The sequence below is a fragment of the Alexandromys fortis genome, unplaced genomic scaffold (assembly GCF_014885135.2).
Source record: "Alexandromys fortis isolate MF-2015 unplaced genomic scaffold, M_Fortis_MF-2015_v1.1 scaffold_64, whole genome shotgun sequence".
Taxonomy (NCBI): Eukaryota; Metazoa; Chordata; class Mammalia; order Rodentia; family Cricetidae; genus Alexandromys; species Alexandromys fortis.
Genome location: NW_026067976.1, coordinates 3,511,927 through 3,533,551, shown reverse-complemented (window position 1 = coordinate 3,533,551; position 21,625 = coordinate 3,511,927). Strand labels below are relative to the sequence as shown.

At 43.0% G+C, this 21,625-nt stretch overlaps 1 protein-coding gene across 1 annotated transcript in view; it reads left to right on the top strand.

Moving 5' to 3' along the window:
• Nucleotides 1–21,625, top strand: part of Adamtsl1 (ADAMTS like 1) — a 919,831-nt gene that overhangs the window by 767,333 nt on the left and 130,873 nt on the right. The window lies entirely within an intron of this gene.

Sequence of the window (21,625 nt, the reverse complement as noted above, 5' to 3'; positions counted from 1 at the left end):
ACACAGGAACACTTATTGTTACCCAGTGTTTTGAAAACCAATTAGTGTCAGTTCAAACTTCTAGTCAAATCCACTTAAATTTAATTGAAAGCAGGGCCCTGGAATTTTAGCCCAATCAGTGGTCATATAGTCCAGAGGCTCCATACACTAAGCAAATTTATGGCATGGCTGTTATGCACAGGCAGTATTCTGCTGCTTGCCCCTGAAGTGAAAATGAACTGACATAGACTTCATGATCTACGCTGCCTCTTAGCCTGTGTCCTAAGCCCTCACGCCGCAGTAATAAGCTGACATTCAAATTACAGAGTGTACAGTACTAAAGCATCTGGGTGGTATGACTGACCTACTGTGAAATCTGCGTGCACACAGCGTGCAGATTTGTTCTAGAATGCACTGGGGCATGTATGTATCATTCCATATGCGTAAAATCAATTAGAGCATTTTCATTGTTCAGCCTTGCCTGCATCTCATTATCGCCCAACCTTGAGTCTTCCCTAATCAATCCAATCACTGCTTTGGTCCACACAATTTTATGGTGTCTCAAGAAATTTGCCTTCTAGATACTTTTTTTTTTTTTTTTTTGGAGCAAACCCTCTGTACGATTCCGGTTTGGAAGGGATATGTTTGAGGCGCTAAAGCCAGACTTTCACATCTACAGCTGTGTTGAGGAATGTCACTGGATAAGGTCATGTTCTAGATATGAAAAGAACGTTGCTTCTGAATATTTCCCGTTTCTATGCAAAACTCATCATATAGGAGTCACTATATTGTTTTCAGGTGCTAACAGGAGTTTGCTAGTAAAGCCTGTGTGTTGATTATCTTCCTTCTCAGACAGCTCCAGAAGTTTCCTTTCATTGGGACTTAAAGGAGACAGATTCAGGCCTTCTCCAAACACATGGCACAGCTCCATGGTGACCTTCTGGTCACCAAAGTTGTTCCATGTATTGATCTGAATGGCAAGACTGGGCTTTCACCTTCAAATATAGAGGCGGATATGGTCCCCAGCACCACATCCTCCTAGGCGGCAGTCAGCCACCTGCCTGGAGCAGCTCTCCACTTGTCAGAACAAAAGCAAGGAAAACTAGAGAGTCAAGGGCTAGACAAAGAATCAGACAAGAGAGAAGCTATATCCAGCTTCTGAAACCCCATACAAGGCTATATCAGAGCTGCTATAGGCATGTGTGCCTGCCACAACTAGTCTCTCGTCTGTCTAAACCTCCCGGCTGTTCGTTTGTGTGACCCTATGGCTTTACTTGGTTAAAAAAGTATGCAAACTCCTCTGCTTAGTGACAGTGCCTGCGAGACCCTTGGCTAGAAAGCTAACAGGCCAGGGTCTCATCCTGCCAGCCACCAAATAGCTGTGTGACCTTGAACAAGGTGGGTGCTCTTTCTGTCCCCCCAACTACAAAATGAAATTATTGGACAAGATACCATGCGGTTGCTGTGCTGTGTGCAAATATCCCATGAGAATTCATTATTCCATAGGCAGACATTTCACACAGCTACCAGCTCTTCTGTGTGTAACAACTGATGTTGTTTATGTTGCTCCTTTTAGCACATTCCAGTGCTGTGGTGGGCCAAGGCAAAGCCAGGGAGTCAGTACTTGGACTGGGTGGAAATCGCTGACATGTGTAACTACTGAATCTATTCTTTCTCTGAGCAGAAAATAATCATCATCATCATCATCATCATCATCTACAAGAATGCTTTCTCATTCTCAAAGAGCTAACTAAGGTTAATTTAGATAAGGTTGCTTTATCCCTGGTCCTTTTTAGTTGATTCTCCTGCGGACTATTTCAGGGTACCTTCAGAGCAATCCCCTCTTCCCAGTCTCCTTGGGGTAAGATTATACACATGTGTGGTAAAGGGGTAGCCATGTGACTTTCTCCCCGACATCCTCAGTCTAGTCGGGGGTTATTTACATCTTCAATTCACCATTCTTCAGCAGGCTTCTGTGGTCCCTGGTTTTCTTTATTTGCTTGCTTGCTTGTTTTTGTGTATCTTATGATGGACACAAACTGTCGACAATCTTTTATTCCTTTGGCCTTTGATAAACTCCACATGCTTTCTGGGAAAAAAGAAAACCGTAGCATGTCTATACCACATACAGAAATGCTTCAAGCTCTCGCTAGGGTGTGTGAGGAGATACTGGGTTGAGATCAGCACCCTCCTCTAGGAGTTGTCAGTTGGATGACTGCTGCTGAGGAAGCCACCAGTCTCTCATACACTGGGACAAACGCTATAACATCCAGCGTCTTTCTGGAGCGGCTTCTGAGGCCCACACTTGGTTCTTCTGTCCTTTGTGTGACACTGGATTGGTATCAGAAACACATGGCTGGCTCCCCCCAGCATTCTCACATGCCACTTTCAGGCCTGGTCACTCAGAGCAGGGATGGTATGTTGCCAGGTCGGAAGGACACTCTGACTTTTCCAGCTGTCGTTTGTATGTCTGCGCGCATATGTGTGCATGTGTACAATGCTTACCTTGTTTAGAGAACTTTCAAATAAACAGTAGTTTCTAAGGAAAAGACTAAATTTTTTTTTAAGTTCCTACTCTTGGTTTTATGTCTTGATCCTTCTCTCTTGATCTCGATGATCTAGGAACCAAGAGGTGACCATGTTTGAAATTAGCAAGGTTTAGTGCATGAATGAATGAGAGCTGGAAGGTCTCGCTGCTATTCCTATCCTCTTTCTCACCTCCCTCCCGTCTTCCAGGAGATGTTTAAAATGCCATTATTAGTCTCCTTTTCACAAACTCGGGGCTTTAATCGTCAAGATAAAATGTATATATAGGGTTATAGCATTTATGTTACCACTTATTATACAGAAAAGTATACTCAAAGTAAAGACGGATACAAGGGGACATTGACAGAGGGGACAGGGACAAAGAGGTTCGGTAGTGAGCAATAATCAGCAGAAAGTTTGATACTGGGAGGGCAGAGATCAGACTGTGGAGGAAAAATATTCATTCCTTTGCAACCTTCCCTGAAGTTCAACGTAAAGCATTGGATGCAGCCTTGTTTGTAGACCACCAATGAGAGCTTTCTTCAAAGTTGATAGAAAAGGAGTTACTGTCATGGAGCAGGGAGCTCCTTGTGCATATTGAACACTAAGTAACTTGAGTCCCTGGGGCTCCACCAACTTCCCCAGTGTGTCATCAGTGGGCAATGCTGGCTCAGAGAGGACTGTTAAAAGGAGCCAAGATCCACTGTGGGGCAAGCAATCAGTCTCCCGTTCCCAGTTTGTTTGCTTTTTTAAAAATAGACTCTTTCTGGGTGTTCTAATCAGTTAAGTAGTTCATGAAGAAACCTGTTCTTTAAAACTCAAGGCAACACCAAGGAAGAGAAGGTAGAAAGATCAGAGGGTCCAAATGGCTACTGTGAGATAGTGTCTTCGACATGATAGAGATGCTGCGGTCATGAGCTCTGAACAGTATGACTGCCTGCTCCTGACCTGCAGTGACCACACCAGCCAACGTGCCCTTGTCTGGGGGAGAAAGGCTCATAAGGCCCTATCCCTGGACGGAGAACTATAGGCGATCAGTGCCTGCTGAGGGAGAGTCAGTTGTCTCTAGGGATAAACTTCCTGATAGGTTCTCCAATCCTAAGTGGTTGGTTCTAAACACATGTACATGCAGGCAATGCTAACATGACTCGGTAGATTGTGTGTGTGTGTGCACGCATGCACACGTGTGTGTACATGTGGCAGTCTGACAATAATAATTATAGAGGAAGAGGCCATGAGTCAAGAGGAGAATTGGAGAAGGGAAGAATGGGAAGAATTGGAGAGGGAAGGAAGGGTAGAAATAATATGATTATAGTGTATTCAGGAATTAAATTCTTAAAAGATTTTTTTAAGAACCATCACGAACAGCATTTATTGCTCAGAAAGCTCAGTTTTTCACCTAATGCTGCTCTCGCATCCCCAGGACACTCAAAAAGACTCACAAGTAGATCTAAGCCTCTCGGGTCACTTTCAGCTAACTTTTAAAAGGCTATGGATGTCTTCAGATCTTCATTCTCGCCTTTAAAATGGGATAACTTTTTAGAATGAGGGATATAGTGAGTCACAACTACAACCTCAGTTCTTGAGTACTGGGACAAGAAGGATTGCCATGGACTTGGTGTGTGAGCCTAGGCTATGCATAGTCAGTTCCAGGCCAGCATAGGCTATGGGGTGAGACTCTGTCAATAATAACAACAGCAGTAACAATAACTGGATCTGTGCTGGGATGTAACTCAGTGTCTGGGTGTTTGACTAGCATTCATAAAGCCCTGGGTTCAATGCCCTACCTCCCCATACACATACACACACACACATACACACACATATACACACATGCACACACATGTACACACACATACACACTTATACACACATACACAAACACACATGCACACACACATGCTCAAGTCTTCCTGCCAGTTATGAGAGCACATGGCTAAAATTCCAAAGCTCAGAAGTAGAATCAGGAGGGTCATGAGTTCCAGGCCCACCTGAGATACCTGAGCCTCAAAAATTAATTATGAAGAAAAATAAAAGAGAATCACAATAATCACTCAGAAAAAAATGCATTGTTGTCTTTAGTTTTGCTGAGAAATAATAGTTGTAATTTAAATGAAAGCATGATTTCTTTTAAATTCAAGACAAATTTGATTAGATCTCAGCTGTCTTAATAAACAAGCGACTACCTCCCTGCCTTATAATAGCAGTGACAGAGCAGCCCATGCAAGCCAGAAGTCACCACTTTTTAAAAAAAACTGTATGACTGTTATTAATTATAAGCATTTGATAGCTTGGCCAGCGTGTGTTGAAAAGATTTGGTAAATGTATGTGGAGGAGGGGAGCAGAGTCAGCAATGAAAGCCAGATGGCTGAAAATGAAGGAAATTCCAGGCAATTTCTGCAGCTTTGTTCTAACATACTTCTTAAACTAAACTTTTATTTCTGTGCAGCAGAGAACAGCTGAGTGGTGCCGAGGAGATAAACAGTGGAGGGGGAGGCTCCTAATTCCAGGAACGATGATCAGTCCCTTCCCTCTCCTTCTCCTGCTCCCCACCCCCTGTAATAGCCTCGGACTCTTTGCTCAGGCCTAGGACTGTTCTTAGAACTAGCAAGAATAAGAGAAGCTGGGAATCCTTATTTAAGGGGAGTGTTTGGGTCACAGAGTCCCCTCTTTAAAAGCAGACCAGAACGCCCACTTTATTGTGCACTAACAAGGCCCATGCACATGGACGGCACATGATTTCAAGTTTTCTTTTATACTTGCTTAAAATGGCCAGAGCAAAAGGTGTCACCTTTTAAGACACCCATGTTTTTATTTAGATGATAGAGATTTCAAAGCATCGCAGGTCCCCTGGTCTTGTTTTAAGAGCTGCTATTTCAAGACGTTCTCTAAAGATTGCTTTATCTTCTGCTGGTTCCCCAAAGCTTCCACATGCTGCCTTTTGACTCTGTCCACACTAACTTTTAAATTTATAAAGCAAAAGCTCACCAAAGCTCACCAGCATCCAGAGAAATTAAGTCCAGATTTGGAGGCCATTCTCTGGTCAGTGGAGTGCTAACTTTTACTACCATTGACTTCTCTGGTATATCCAGGTCTATCTTCCTCCTTCTCCCTTTTTTCTACTGATGGGTAGGTTACAGCCGAGGAATGAGCATCTTCAATGTTGAGACTCATTGGGCCAGTGATGAGCACATGTGCTAATTCTCCACTAGGAATGTTAGCCCAGGGATCAGAATGGTTCCAGTAACAGTTCGGTACCAACAAAAATAAAAGCAACCTTCTCGGGAGGCTAAAATCACTTTGTATGCATAAATTATATCGTGTGAGGCTAGAGAGAAAATTGAGCAACTAAATGTACCATTTCAACATGTCACCTGAAAGAATGTAAGACTCATCCTAAAAAGATGCAAACATCAGCTTTAGGTAAAGCCATCTGTCAAGTTCTAAGAAGGAAGCCTCTTCTGGTTTCTTAACACATAAAATATTGGTTGTCCCCTTAGACCTCAAAACCCTGCCTCTGTGAAGTCTTCATATAGACCATTGACCACTGGTAACTTTCTGCACAAAAGTTAAAGCAGGGAGCCTTTTACATTTCAGTTCTGAAAAAGTCAAAATGAAATGGGCATTTTCGTGGCCAACAGGCTGCTGATACCAGTCCTCAAAATGACCAGAACACAAAACCCCATCTCGAAGATGACACCTGTTGAGGGAAGACTTCAATGATGATAAGGCCATTACACGTTTCTGAGGGAGCTTAAGGCTTCAAGGTCGCTTCTTTTTGGAGGAGGTAAAACCTGTGGTGCATGGTGAGGACAAGAACTAGGGGTCATCCGGGTGAAGGAAAGAGAACATGTTTCAGAACACAGGAAAGAACAAAAAGTAAGTGCCTTAAAGAACAGACTGAGGCCAGGCCGGGTTGGGGGGATGGAGGTGTTTAGAGCTTAAACAGGGTCATGAAAGGACCAGTCTTACTGACCCTTACTGACCATCAAAGACAAGAAAATAGTGATGGCTAGCTTTTCTTATCACCTATGTATCTCAAATTATTTCTTGTGACAGAATAAGAAATGATGTATTCTGCATGAGGTTTTCAGTGGCAAAGCAGTACAAATTGTTAGCATTTTGCCTGCTCTCTCCAGTAACACAGAGTGTGCTGACTTAGCCCGTCCAGCTGACAGGCTAATGGCGCCCCAGGTAAGGGTGTCATAAAGGATGTCATCATCATGATAGCTAAGGATCTTGGTCACCGAAACCCTCCAGCCCTAACATTCTGGGATCCTTTGAAGATAGGGACTATTTCCTATAGAATAAAAAGTTTTGCAAGTGAGAAAAAAAACTGTGCATGGATCCTATTAGAAAAAAAAAATACCTGGAATCACATTTAATGCACAGAAACATCTCTGCATAAAACAGGAACTGGTTTCCATGATAAAGAACCATGACACGTACTGAGAATAAGATTTCCCTCTCCATATGAAACACTGAGGGCCATCATTAATGTACCGAGGACAGCTGCAGACAGAAACGCTACATGTTTTCACAACACCTTTATTACATGTGTATGTGTGCAAAGGATATCAAATGCACCGCGTCCCTCTACTGAGAGGTTTATGATGCCCTTAAAGATAATCAGAATTTCTCTTTATTCAGTCTCCATTGAGTAAGCATTTGTTGACTGTCCTATGCCAGGCATCATGCTGTGGTTATCGTTATGAGCAAAACCCTCTTTATTCTTTGCAGCTGGGAATGCCAGGTCTTAAGGATGGTCAAGGTTTTGTCTTTGGATATGGCCACTTGTTCACTTGTTTAAAGTTTCGTTTTGTTTTGCTTTGGTACTTGAATTCTATCTATGGCCACAACCATACGATGCAAGCTCTATACGATGGAGATACACTTCAGCCCCATATATTTTAAATCCTGATGTCTTACAGACTGTCCAAGGTGGATATCAATTAAACAGTCCCAACATTCTTCCCTGCACCAAAGCTGCCATACATACACCAGTCACTGGTCCCATTGTTCACAGGCACCCTGAGGATGGAAGTGCCCGCTTACAGGCAGTTAGGAGAATGAAAATGGCACCTCTCAAAGTAAGAATTTCATATTTTCAATTTTTTGCCTTTCCCAGCAATCTGCTTCTAATGATAGTCAAAGATTTGTGCAAAGCTTTAAAATAATTATTATGGGCCCCTGAGTGTACACAAAGCTTTCCTTGGAAGTTTTAAGCAGAAGGCCTCATAAACAGTTTAGCTAAAGAGCTCTTTAGAGTTTGATGTCTCTCAAACTAGGAGAGCCCAACCTGCAAAAAGACTCGGGAAAGGTATAGCTCAGAAGACATGTTTAAGACCACAGAGGCAAGAAAGAATAAACCAGCTCCCAGCCACATTCTGTGTTCATTGCCTTCCTGTACTGTCCTTGGGTAATTATTGTCCTTGGGCCTGACAAACATATAAGAGTCACAGACTTTCTACCAAAAGCAATATATAGATTCAATGCAATCCCCATCAAAATCCCATCAAAATTCTTCACAGATCTGGAGAAGACAATAATCAACTTTATATGGAAAAACAAAAAACCAGGATAGCCAAAACAATCTTATACAATAAAGGAACATCTGGAGGCATTACCATCCCTGACTTCAAACTCTATTACAGAGCTACAGTATTGAAAACAGCTTGGTATTGGCATAAAAACAGAGAAGTCGACCAATGGAACCGAATAGAAGACCCTGACTTTAATCCACAAACCTATGAGCACCTGATTTTCGATAAAGGAGCTAAAACTATACAATGGAAAAAAGAGAGCATCTTCAACAAATTGTGCTGGCAAAACTGGATGTCAATCTGTAGAAGAATGAAAATAGATCCATATCTATCACCATGCACAAAACTCAAGTCCAAGTGGGTGAAAGACCTAAATATCAGTCCGAACACACTGAACCTGATAGAAGAGAAAGTGGGAAGTACTCTACAACACGTGGGCACAGGAGACCACTTCCTACGTATAACCCCAGCAGCACAGACAGTAAGGGCCTCATTGAATAAATGGGACCTCCTGAGAGGCTTCTGTAAAGCAAAGGACACTGTCGCTAAGACAGAAAGGCAACCCACTGACTGGGAGAAAATCTTCACCAACCCCGTAACTGACAAAGGTCTGATCTCCAAAATATATAAAGAACTCAAGAAACTAGACTGTAAAAGGCTAATCAACCCAATTATAAAATGGGGCACCGAGCTGAACAGAGATCTCTCAATAGAAGAAGTTCAAATGGCCAAAAGACACCTAAGGTCATGTTCAACTTCCTTAGCGATCAGGGAAATGCAAATCAAGACAACTTTAAGATACCATCTTACACCTGTCCGAATGGCTAAAATCAAAAACACCAATGATAACCTTTGCTGGAGAGGTTGTGGAGAAAGGGGTACACTCATCCATTGCTGGTGGGAATGCAAACTTGTGCAACCACTCTGGAAAGCAGTGTGGCTGTTTCTCAGAAAATTCGGGAACAACCTACCCCTGGACCCAGCAATACCACTCTTGGGAATATACCCAAGAGAGGCCTTATCATACAACAAAAATATATGCTCTACTATGTTCATAGCAGCATTGTTTGTAATAGCCAGAACCTGGAAACAACCTAGATGCCCTTCAATTGAAGAATGGATGAAGAAAGTATGGAATATATACATATTAGAGTACTACTCAGCAGTAAAAAACAAGGACTTCTTGAAGTTTGCAGGCAAATGGATGGAAATAGAAAACACTATCCTGAGTGAGGTAAGCCAGACCCAGAAAGAGGAACATGGGACGTACTCACTCATATTTGGTTTCTAGCCATAAATAAAGGACATTGAGCCTATAATTCGGGTTCTTAGAGAAGCTAAATAAGAAGGAGAATCCAAAGAAAAACATATAGGCATCCTCCTGAATATTAACCTTCATCAGGCGATGAAAGGAGACAGAGACAGAGACCCACATTGGAGCACCGGACTGAAATCTCAAGGTCCAAATCAGGAGCAGAAGGAGAGCGAACATGAGCAAGGAACTCAGGACTGCGAGGGGTGCACCCACACACTGAGACAATGGAGATGCTCTATCGGGAACTCACCAAGGCCAGCTGACCTGGGTCTGAAAAAGCCTGGGTTAAAACCGGTCTCACTGAACATAGCGGACAATGAGGACTACTAAGACATCAAGAACAGTGGCAATGGGTCTTTGATCCTACTGCATGTAGTGGCTTTGTGGGAGCCTAGGCAGTTTGGATGCTCACCTTACGAGACCTGGATGGAGGAGGGTTTTCCTCGGACTTCCCACGGGACGGAGAGCCCTGATTGCTCTTTGGGCTGAAGAGGGAGGGGGAACGTATTGGGGGAGGGGGAGGGAAAGGGGAGGCGGAGGTGGGGAAGAGACTGAAATATTTAATAAATAAATAAAGAAAAAAAAAATAAAAATAAAAATAAAAAAAAAAAAAGAGTCACAGACTACATTTGGGACAGGTAAAGGCAGTCCACACTCTAACTTGTGCTATCACTACTAGTCCTAAGTGGGCATAAGTCACATTTTGGGCCACTCGAGGGATCTAGCCATGTGATTCAAAAAAGCCAGGACATTTCTTCTCTCAGGACATTACTCTTGTATGGGTGACAGTATAAATACATAGAGGAGCCATGATTTTCATTATGAGTACATGTGCCTCTGGGAGAGGGAGCTCATTAGCATCTTAGTGTTTTTGATTCCTTTAAAAAAAAAAAACATTTTTCCATAGGAAGAACCTTGACAAGAATGAGGAAATATTTGGGATGAACACTGTGGCTTGCTCATATATTTGAATGCTTAGTCACCAGGGAGTGGAACTGTTTAAAAGGATTAGAAGGATTGGGAGCTATGATCCTTTTAGAAGTAGATGAGGCCTTGTTGAAAGAAGAGTGTCATTGGGTTAGGTTTTGAGGTTTTAAAAGCCTACTGCAGGCCCAGTGTCTCTTGCTGCCTATAGATCAGGATGTAAAGCTCTCAACTCCAGGTCGTGCTGACCTGCATGCCACCATGCTCCCCACTATGATGATAATAGATTAGCACTGAAACCATAAGCAATCTCCCAAGTAAATGCTTTCTTTTGTAAGAGTTGCCTTGGTCATTGTGTCTCTTCATGGCAATAGAACATTGACTAAGACAAACACCAAAAGGAGACTTCACGATGCTAAATATTCCCCATCAGAAAAATGAAGTTCACTTAAAATAAAAAAAACAAGGCGGGGCTTTGAACTCAAATAAATGTTGTGGTTCTTGTTTCTTTAGGGTCCAGGGCTGCTGTGTGATTAAATTGCCTTTCCTATCAAACAAAGATAACTCTTCTGACAACAGAGGGGGATTGCAAGGATGAGCACACAAGGCAGTCAGCTGGTCTCCACAGCAGACAGAGGAACAAGGAAATTCCCAATTCCTTAAGCCTTATGGTCTAGGACCTTTGTATTTATTTCCTACTCATTGCAGCTTTTCCTAAAATTTGTTAACCAAGTAATAGTGGGGGCAAAGTTAAGAGAAGCTATAAATAGAATCTAGCCTTGAGCCAGCCTCCTGCCTGAAAGGATCTGGCTTCGCAGCACAAGACAAGGAAGCAGAATAGCTGGTCTCCGTGGTATCCACAAGTTCTTCAGAAGGTGGAACCTGTTGGGAAATTAGAGTTGGTACTATTAATTAATCTGATAAAGTGAGTTTTAAGCACCTCAATGAGGTGAAGAAACGAGGACAAAGAAGACAGAGTTCAACATCCCTGTCTTAATCTGTTGCTGTAAAGAGACACCATGACTAAGGCAGATCTTAAAAAAGAAATCATTTAACTGGGAGCTTGTGTACAGTTTGAGAGGGTTGGTCTATTATTATCGATTATTATAGTGATGGGAACGTGGTGACACACATGATACTGACGCAGAAGCTGAGAGCTACATCCTGATCTGCAGGCAGGGCCTGGTGTGGGCTTTGGAGACCTCAAAGCCTACCACCAGTGTCTCACTTCCTCCAACAAGGCCATGCCTCATAAGCCTTCTAAGCCTATCGAAGAGTTCCACTCTCTTATAATTAAGCATTCAAATATATAAGGTTACGGGGACCATCTTATTCAAACCACCACAATCCCTAAACATGTTAATGTATTAGGACCCACAATGGGGAGTAGGGGGGTTTGGAAGTCCCTGTGGCAAGTAAGATGACACCAGAGAATGAGCCATGGTGTCTGTGATGAGTCAGAACAAAATCAGGAAGTTTACGTAAATTGTGCTTTTCATAGCCGTGCTCCACAAATACATATGCGAGGGAATAAGGAAGGTAGAAGGAAAAGAAGCTAAGAGAGTGGAGGAGGAAAGCAAGGAAAACCCAGCTGTGGTGCAGACAGTAGCCTGAGCCCTGCTTTGAATGAGATACAGTGTTCTAATGCTTGCCTTTATTTGTTACAATTAATATACCAGACACGATGTATTCACTGCTCTTTTGTCACAGTGATGGAATATGACCAAAACCATACTGCCAGCTGTAAGCTGTCTGACCATATCTTTATCTACACAGGAAGGACAGAGGGAAGTGGGGTAAGGCAGTAAACCTTGAAAGCCCATCCCCAGTGATGTAATTCCTCTACCAAATGACACCTCCTAAATGTTCCAGAACTTCTCCAAACACTGTCACCAACTAAAAATTGAGTGATTAAGTACATGAACCAATGGGGGCATTTATCATTTAAGTCGCCACACCAGACACAGTGCCAATCTCTTAATATATGTTATAATGTGTAATTTCCCTATAACTTATAATAATCCTATTCCCATCCTGCATTTAGATATGCGATAAATAAGTCTTTAGCTCTGAGGGTCTCAACTGTCCTAATGTTGTGACTCTTTAATACAGTTCCTCTTGTTGTGACCCCAATCAGAACATTGTCTCATTGCTACTTCATAACTGTAATTTTTCTACTGTTATGCATTGTAATATAAATATCTGATATGCAAGGTATCTACTATGTGGCCCCGAAAGGGAGCGGAATCCACATGTGAAGAACCACTGGTTCAGAGAGACACATAACCCCCAAGTGGTAGGTTCATAGAGCAGTCACTAAGAGCTTAGGGGTCAGTGTTTCCCTTTATCTATGATTATTATAGATCTCGCGATCTCTCCGGCTGTTCCCCTTCTATTTCAGGCACTCCTTGTAGGCCTGGGAATTACCTTTGGGGAAGTATCAACACTGTTTGACTGTAGCCCTAACCCAGAAAAGCTCATGCTTCCAGCTACTGAGAATGGAAAGCAGCTCCTACAGAGAGCGCACACTGAATGGGAGAGAGTCAAAAACCCATCAGAGCCAACACTTCCCGGGGCAAAGCCAAAGCCTTAGGAAATGAAGCGTGTAAAAAAGACGGCTCAAACAGACCTGAGTGAATCCTTTCAACTCCCGTGCTGACTCAGCAAGCATAGAACTTCTTTTCCCTTACAATTTTTTTTTTTCTGAAGAAGAAATACTGAGTCATCAAGAAAGATGTAGCCTAGGCTCGCAAACCTGGAAGATGCTGGAGGCTGCCTTGGCACGTTGAGGTTTAGCTCTGCCATCACAAACAGCCATTGCCCCAGTTTGTGCTGAGCCGAGGTCGGCTAATGTAATGAATTACCACCACCTCCTGAGCTTGTGCCTGCTCAAATGCACACACACAAACACAAACACACCCTCCTCTGCCAAACTAGCTCCCTGCCTCCTTTTCTGGGCCATTTTTAAATAGCTCGTTTGTACCTCCTGCCTCTCCTCCAGAGGCTTACTCTCAACAACTTGCCTCTTAACTTTCCAAATTCCTAGCTGGCTCTTTTCTACCTGTTATGAAAAGCACAGCATTCCAATTCCTTCCACCCTCCCTTCTCATCCCTCAACTAAGTAATAATAATAACAACGCAAAACTGTTTGAGCTAACAAACAACCAAGATGTACATTTCTCAGCTCAAGCCCTTATTCCAGCTGAGATTGGGGACTTGGACAAATTAGGGTTAAGATCCAGTGCGTGTGAATTTGCCAGCAGCTCGGCTGCAGAGAGCTTGTGTAACTTCTCAGAGCTCAGTCTCTTCCTCTTTAACCTCAAAAGGGCTGTTGTGAGGATATGAGCCTTAAGTGCTCCATGTGGTACCTAGCAATATTAAGTTAACAGGTATTAGTTTGGGATTTCAGAGGGGGTAGGTTTATATATCTCTATAAGAAGCTGTCCCTATTTAGAGGAAGTAGGCAATTTTTGTGGACTTCAGAAAATTGGAGTTCCTGAGAATGTCTGATCCAAAAGTATCCCACAGTTAACTCCAGCCCTTGGAGGGTAGCAATTTTCTGCTGACTAAAGGAAAACCCAGCTTAGTTCCATGAACATTTTTTAATTCTTTCTCTGCTATAGGCTCTGGAAGAAAAAACTAGTCTGAGTCCTAGATCCTGGGCCAGGCACTAAAGTACAATGGGAGACCATTATACAAACCAGTCACTTCGCGCCAGGCAAGGCATAAGAGCCGTGGGTGAGACATGAGGAATTAACATATAAACTGAACAAATGGTCATCTAATGTAGATTGAGGAAGATAGCCACCCAGATAATTATCTTATCACTGTAGATGTCAAAGAGATTTTTCCCCTAAAATTCTGATCAACCATGCTATTAACATGAACTTAGATACTCCCTAAGAATCTCAGTATAGACTTTAGGGTCATTTGTACTTGGCCATCTGTGCCCTTTCTCTTTCTCAGGTAGCCTTAAAATACTTGGTTTTTCTGTATAAAGGTCCCTGTAGTTATGTTTAATAACTAGGGAGCTGACATATTTCTGTACCAGCAATTACAGGAACTGGTATGAAGGCATCAAATCAATTTACTGAAGGTTCCCTCAACCTCTGTACCTATGGACACTACCTGTCTATCATCTCCATACTTCCGTGAGTTCTCCTGGAAACTCTGCTCCCTTAACCACCTCTATTATTTCAGAAGGTAGGAGAGAGACTTAGCCTATAAAGCACTTTCTTTGCCCTGCGTCATGGGGCAACAGAGGGGAACACAAGGGCAGCTTGGTTCCTGCAATCCCTCTACCATGCCATCATCCGTAGCTGTAAACTCAGGGATCACAAACTCTTGGGTTAAGAACATTTGGCAAGGCTCTCTCAACTCTGTGAAGCTTGAGGTCACATAAGTGCGAGGTACAGAGCTATTGTTCCCTCGTTTTGTTTGAGCCATCCCTTCATCCCTTGCCACATGAGATATTTCAGAAGATCAGTTTTCCGGACCCTGCTGTCTGATCTCTCTTCCAAAAGACTGCCTATTGTGTAAGTGTCTTTGGAAGCTTTGCCTAACACACACAGAGGGCAGTGTTAAGAGACGTTTGTTTGAAAGTCAATCTTCAAGTTGTTTTAAAGTTTAAGGAGTAAAGAAGAGGTCAGGAAATATATGCCTTGGCTTTAGCCACATGGGTTCCTGCTTCATTAGTGGCAGAGGTGCACAGGAGAGGACTGTCTAGATCATTCCTGAGTGTGCCGGGGATGACTTTGGGAAATCAGACTCAAGATCATAATGGAAGCCTGTTTAACAAATGCACCTACTTAGGGAATTTTCTAGATCTTAAAACATCATTTCTGTGGGTCACAGGTACTCCAGCCCCTCCCCCACCCATCACATTTTTCCTGGCTGAGCAAACCAGAAAAATCAGACTGTATTACCTGAAGCTCATAGAGTTTAAAACTTTGTCGAGCTGTGGGATAAAAATCACAGGAGGAAACTGTTAAAAGCAAGGTATTTATAAATGTAAAAAACCACCACAGCTAGACAGACACCATTTATCAATGTTCTTCTCTGTGAGAAAAAAAAATAAAATGATGTTGGAATTCTAGTATGGGGAAGACGCTGACATAGAACCAGATCTTCTCCCAAGATGCACCCGCTGTCGAGTTCAATGTTTTGCAGTCTTCTGGTAATGGGACCCCATTTGTTAGCAATTGGGGGAAAGAGAGACAGTAAGCTGATGGCTTAGCGGCCAGGAAGACACGCATTTCTCTCTCCTTTTTTCTGTGTTACCTGCCAGGCGCTTACACAGATTTGAAGGCATATCCCAGGCACACCTAGAAATATTTTATGAGAAAATGGGCACTGTCGCCGATTTTTATTTTTAAATTGATGGAGGCAGATGATACAGCTGACCTGTGGCAGAGGGAAATGAAACCACATGTGAGTTGGATTTAGAAGAGTAGGTGCTGTTTTCCAGCTCACCCTTGTGAACTCGCTATCTCCAGGAAGGTATTCTGCAGAAGCTCGGCGGAGACAAGACTACTTGTTAGCACACGGCGTCTTGCTGCAGCTGTGTATCAGACAGGTGGAGTGTGTGGTTCAGCGGGTTGTACTCCTGACATAAAGAAAGGCTAGTGTCTGGTATGCATGGTGATAATGTCTGGCAACAGCTGTCTGGACCCCAAAATGTATAAAACTCCCTTTCCATATTTATTTCTAGTAAATAAACTCAAAATGAAAGTTCACCCTAGCATTTTTACCAGCTCTGTAACTGCTAGTCTGCCGCATAAGACATTTGGAGATGCCTTCCCCAAGCCCTAGGCTATATGACCGGACTAGTATCTGCTATTGTAAATACGGACATGTGCCCCTTTCCTTAGGCCCTATGCCTCACGCTAGATAATACTGATGGATCATCATCATACCCAGTGAATCCATAGTTTTTTTATGGGTCACAATGTGGTCAACCAGTTTTTGGAAGCAGGGTTCCCTCATGTTTGGTGATTGAGAGGATCAGGGCCATGGAAAGAATTTGGGAGTTAGCATAATAAAATAATTGTTTTATGACACTGGAAAATATAATTTGGGGGTTATTTAATTCTCACTACATCCCATCACTTCACCATTGAAAGATCAAAAGATTGCAGGGTTTCACTGTTTACACTCTAAGAAACCAGAAATCTGCAAGTTTAGCCAGTAAAGTTGTCTAGAGTTTTTGACAGATGAGTCCCCCTCAGAGCCTCGGGTTATAGACTCAGAGCGTAGCTTGGTCCAGTTCTAGAATTTTATCTGTGAGGAAAGAGGCCAACAGTATTAAGTGACCGGCCCAAGCAGACGTTGGCTGGTAGTGTGCAAACTAAAAGCTGGAACATGATTCCCAACTTCGAACGAGGCATTTATGATAAACAGGAAGACTCAAAGGCTGTTGTGGTGAGATTGCAGCTGCAGAGCCAGATCCTCAGTTCAAGCCCTGGTTCTGCCGCTCTTCGACCTTGTCCCTGGCCAAGGCTTTAGCCTGTTGCTGTCTTTACTTCCTTATCCACACAGTAAGGATTAGGTAATGCCTGTCTTAGGGTGTCTTTACTTCCTTATCCACACAGTAAGGATTAGATAGCACCTGTCTTAGGGCAAGCACATAGGCTCATCATTAGTGTACGTGAGGCTTCTCTGATAAGCGTCTGGCTTTTTAGGGGGCAGGTTTGTAGGAGGCCCCAGAAGCTGAGAACACTTGACAGGTGACCTGAGGGTCAGGGAATCACAAGTAGACATAATATATTTTTCACTGGAAGATTTTCTTACCTTCTACAAAATGTTTTTACTTGTTCTCTGTGGTTTAGTCCTTCAATAGCAACATTTGGTTTTTGTTGCTGCTTTTTTTTGGGAGGGGTGTTTTTTGGGGGGATGGTGTTTGTTTTGGGGGATGGTTTTTGTTTTGTTTGTTATGCTTTTTCGAGACAGGGTTTCTCTGTGTAGCTATGGAGCCTATCCTATAACTTGCTCTGTAGCCTAGACTGGCCCCCAACTCATGGAGATCTGCCTTCCTCTGCCTCCCGAGTGTTGGGATTAAAGGTGTGAGCCACCACCGCCTGGCTTTAGTAGCAACATTTAGATATAATATGTGAAGCTCTGGGAAGACCAGTTCCTCAGGTGCAGACCTTCACACTCTGTGTCCACAGTCGTCAGCAATGACCACTGATTGTTTGGGGGGATGGAAAGTAGAGGTTAACCAGCAAAGCGAGAAATAAAAGAAGGAAATTTCAAAATGACTGCATTCACAGACTTTGGGGTCTTTTCCCCCTAGTAATATAGGATAAATAAATTGGAAATGCACTTGGCCACCATATTGTATGGAGTAAAACACCATGGTTTTCCCAAGCATAGGGCTTCTACTGTTATTCAGAATTCAGCTCTCAGAGTGTGTAACTCTCCCTGGTTTCCTAGCTGGAAAAGTATGGAATATTCCATGTGACCTAGGGAATACTAGGCTGCATGAAGTCAAACAACTCATTGTAAGTGAAAAACAAGCAAAATTAAATAGAGTAGTTACTCTAAACTTAACAATTCTAAGAATAAGCAAAAGACCTGTTTTCCTGTTGCTGTCTCTTGTGCATGGGAAATGTTACAGCAACAATGACCACAAGAATAACAGTGGCAGCCGCCTTCAGCTGCTTTGCTTTGATTCCCTGAACAAGCGAGAGGTTAACAGAGAAGAATACAGGTCAAAACTCTCGATCAAGTACAGGGGGCTAGCTCCTGCATCCTTACCGACTGTGTGGTCTGTAAGCTATTTCAATTGCTTACATAAAGGAGCACAGCTACAGCAGAGTAGCCATGAAGAACAATGAGGTAACACATATGATGTCCTTGTGGCAGTTCCTAGTAGGGAGCACTGGGAGCCAGCATGGTAATTAGCGGCATCCCTATTCTTCAGTAAACAAGTTGACATTCAGAGCGCAACATGGCCAACAGCATAAAACACTAGTGGACGCAGAGTCCAGCGCTGGGATATTACCACCCAGTATCTGTGGCCAGGGTAATATGTTGGCAGTATGCTCACATGCCTTCTCCTTGGTAAACAGGGAATCAGGGTGCTTTGTCAGTTCTATCAGATCCAAGTGTATTTAAAAATAGTGTTTCAGGACTAAAAGTCCTAGCAATAAATAGCATCATGTAAAATCAAAAACAAATGAATGATTTAACAAGCCAATAGGTATCCAAATATGAGATTTCTGTTTGCTCAGACTTTAGACAGGCACAGTCCAATAAACTGCCCCGAGATAACAAAACATCTGAGTAAAACACATTCGACACAAAGAAGTCTTTGAGCCTAACTTGAAAAGTATTTTTAGGTAGTTTTTGTGTGGTAAATATGAAAATGTTTGTGAAAGCCCTCTGCTTCACTCCCTCAAGTAAACAATCGGTCTAGAAAGGGCAGGTGCTTCTCTGTGAACAAGCAGAACACCAGTGAGAAGAGTATTATCCTGTTCTCCAGAGAGGCGTGTGTGTGTGTGTGTGTGTGTGTGTGTATGTGTGTGTGTGAGAGAGAGAGTGTGTGTGTGAGAGAGAGAGAGAAAGAGAGAGAACGTGTGTGCATGTTTGTGTGTGTGTGCATGTACTCGTGTATGTATACGTGTACATGTGTGCATGTATGGGCTTGTGTGTATCTGAGTGTGCGTATGTGTGCATGTGCACATGCACATGTGTATGTAGATGTATGAGTGTCCAGAGGTAATATCAATGTGTGCATGCACATCCCTGTGTGTATGTGTCTTTGTATGTGTATCTCTGGTTACATGTGCCTGTTTCTAACATCTGTGTGTATGTGTCTTATCTATGTGTGTATATGTGTCTATATCTAATTTCTTTGGATGTGTGGGAATTTTGGATATAAATGCTCAAAAGTGAAAAAGCAAAGGAGTGTGTGGGAAGTGACTGGACCCAGAAGAAGCTCAGTTTATTTGATCACTCGAGAAAAAGAAGAGGCTTCACTATGGGAGTTTAGTATACAAACACTAGTCATGTAAGATGAAACCAAGAAAAAGAAAACTTGAGATAAATAACAAAAATACATTTGCATAAAACAACAATTAACATTACGCTGATGGTCCCAGAAGTCCATTCTATGGCTTGGACCACAGGAAAACAACTCTGGAAACCTGGAATCAGAAATTTCCACCTCGGAGTCTAGACAAGCCAACTAAAATATCGAAGTTTAGATGTTCTAATTAACCAAACTGTGTGTAGGTGAGTAGGCACGTGGGTGCTGGGACAGCCGGTGTCATTATGGACGAGTGAGGAGGTGAGAGAAGACACCGATACTCTGCATGGTTGTCACTAGTCTTGGTGTTCTCCTGCTGCTGCCCACGCCATGAAAGAGAAATATTAGAAATAAATGGCATGCCACTAAGGAGATGCGATGCCATAAACATGACTTAGTCTCACGAACTAATCAGTTCCTTAAAAATATCAGTCATAGGGGGCGGAGAGACGCGTCAGTTGTTAAGAGCATTTATGCTCCTGCAGAGGACCAAGCCCCACACGGCAGATCACAACAGTCTCTTAGTCCAGTCCCAGGGAATCTGGCCTCTCTTCTGATCTCCACGGGCTCCTGCATGCATGTGATGTACATCCATACACTCAGGCACACACATATAAACATAAAATAATAATGAATGATTTCTTAATTCTAGCATACAAAGCTTAACTAGTATGATTTGTAATGCTAATCGCCTCCCTTTGTTTCTTTTGTTTTGAAAACTGGTCTCAAAAAAGATGGGGAGGCAGTTGGCATGGTGAAAGCGTTCATGTTGGCCACACAGCTCTCATGTGTAAGTCAGTGCCTTGCCACCTCAGGTGTTTGGTAATCTTGGCTGTGACTATTTTTATGGAGCCAAAACCTCATGCCAAGCAGGCCCAATTCCAAAAGAAGCAGGGCTCTATCTCCTAGTTCCTGAGCTGCAGCAATTACAGTTTTATAGCGAGCCCTGGTTTTCCTGGTACTGTTTATCATATATGCTTTTGGTTAATTTTTGGCCCTCTAGCGTGGTTTTACTCTCTAATGTCTGCCATCTCCTTTAATGTTTGTGGGTTTTTTTCTAGACCCCACGGAGGGGTTTTCTAAAGTGCGCTGATTGTGGGAGTTGTTGCTGCTGTTGCTGTGTGTAATGGCGTCCCCTCTCTTCCTTGTCTATCTTTCTGTAACCCTCCATGATCTACTCCTCTGGTCCTTTGGGACAGAGCAGTATGGGAAGGGTAGCCTGAGTTCAATGCCCAACGCTGAGAAAACTGCTTCTTTTTCTAAGTTTGTTTAAAGAGGCTAAGCTAGAGAGCTATCTCAGCCACGAAGTCCTTGCCTTTTGAACATGAGGGCCTATCTATAATCCTCAGGATCCATAAAAAATGAGTCTGCCATGGTGGGACATACTTCTAATCCCAGTGCAGGGGAGGCAGAAACAGGCAGATCCCCGAGGTTTGCTGTCCAGCTGCCCAAACCTACTTTGGCAAGTTACTCCTGAAAAAGGTAAATGACTCCTTGAAATTGACACCTGAGGTTCTAGCCCCCCCCACACACACACGCGCGCGCACACACACACACATGCACACACACACATACACACATCAAGATGCTGACACCTGCCTGCTTACTTCTGTGTTGGGATGACTAGATGAAACTACTGAACCATGTAAATACGATGGTGGCGAATGTGTCTCATGTTTTCTGGACTCACACAGTCTTAGCAATCAGGGCATTCTTGCCACTCAACAGTTTTGCTTCATGTCCTAGAAAAGCACTGTTCCTATTTACGCCTTGTCACCATGCTGGCAGCGAATGTTAAGGAAGTTAAGTCCAACATGTCACCTTTTCCTCAGTGTCCATCGCCAAAACCATGACTCCCTTCTCTCGCAGGTCCCACGTAGCCTTATACACTATTCACCCTGTTCTCCTATGTTAGCTGGTATTTATTAAGCACATTACAAGGACATTTTCTGCTATCTTGTGTCTATCTGTACCAGGCCTCTGACTTAGACTCTTAGCCAGAAGTTCTCACTTAAACCTCAAAACAACCCTGTGAAATCAGAATTTCTGTTATTCCTATTTTAAATGTAGAAGGTTGATAAATAACTTTTGTAAGATTTTTCTAACAAGTAGCAAAGCACAAGCCATATGTGACTAATCTGATCCCAGAGCCCAAGGCCAAGGTGACACAGGACTCCCTGAGCAACAGGCTTTAGTCTAGTTCCCAAAGATGCTGGGACGCATAAGGGTCCCGGTGACCCTAGTCACAGTCTAGGAAAGGAATCCAAGGAACAAACATTGGTGTGATGGATGTGAGGCCAAGGAAGGAAG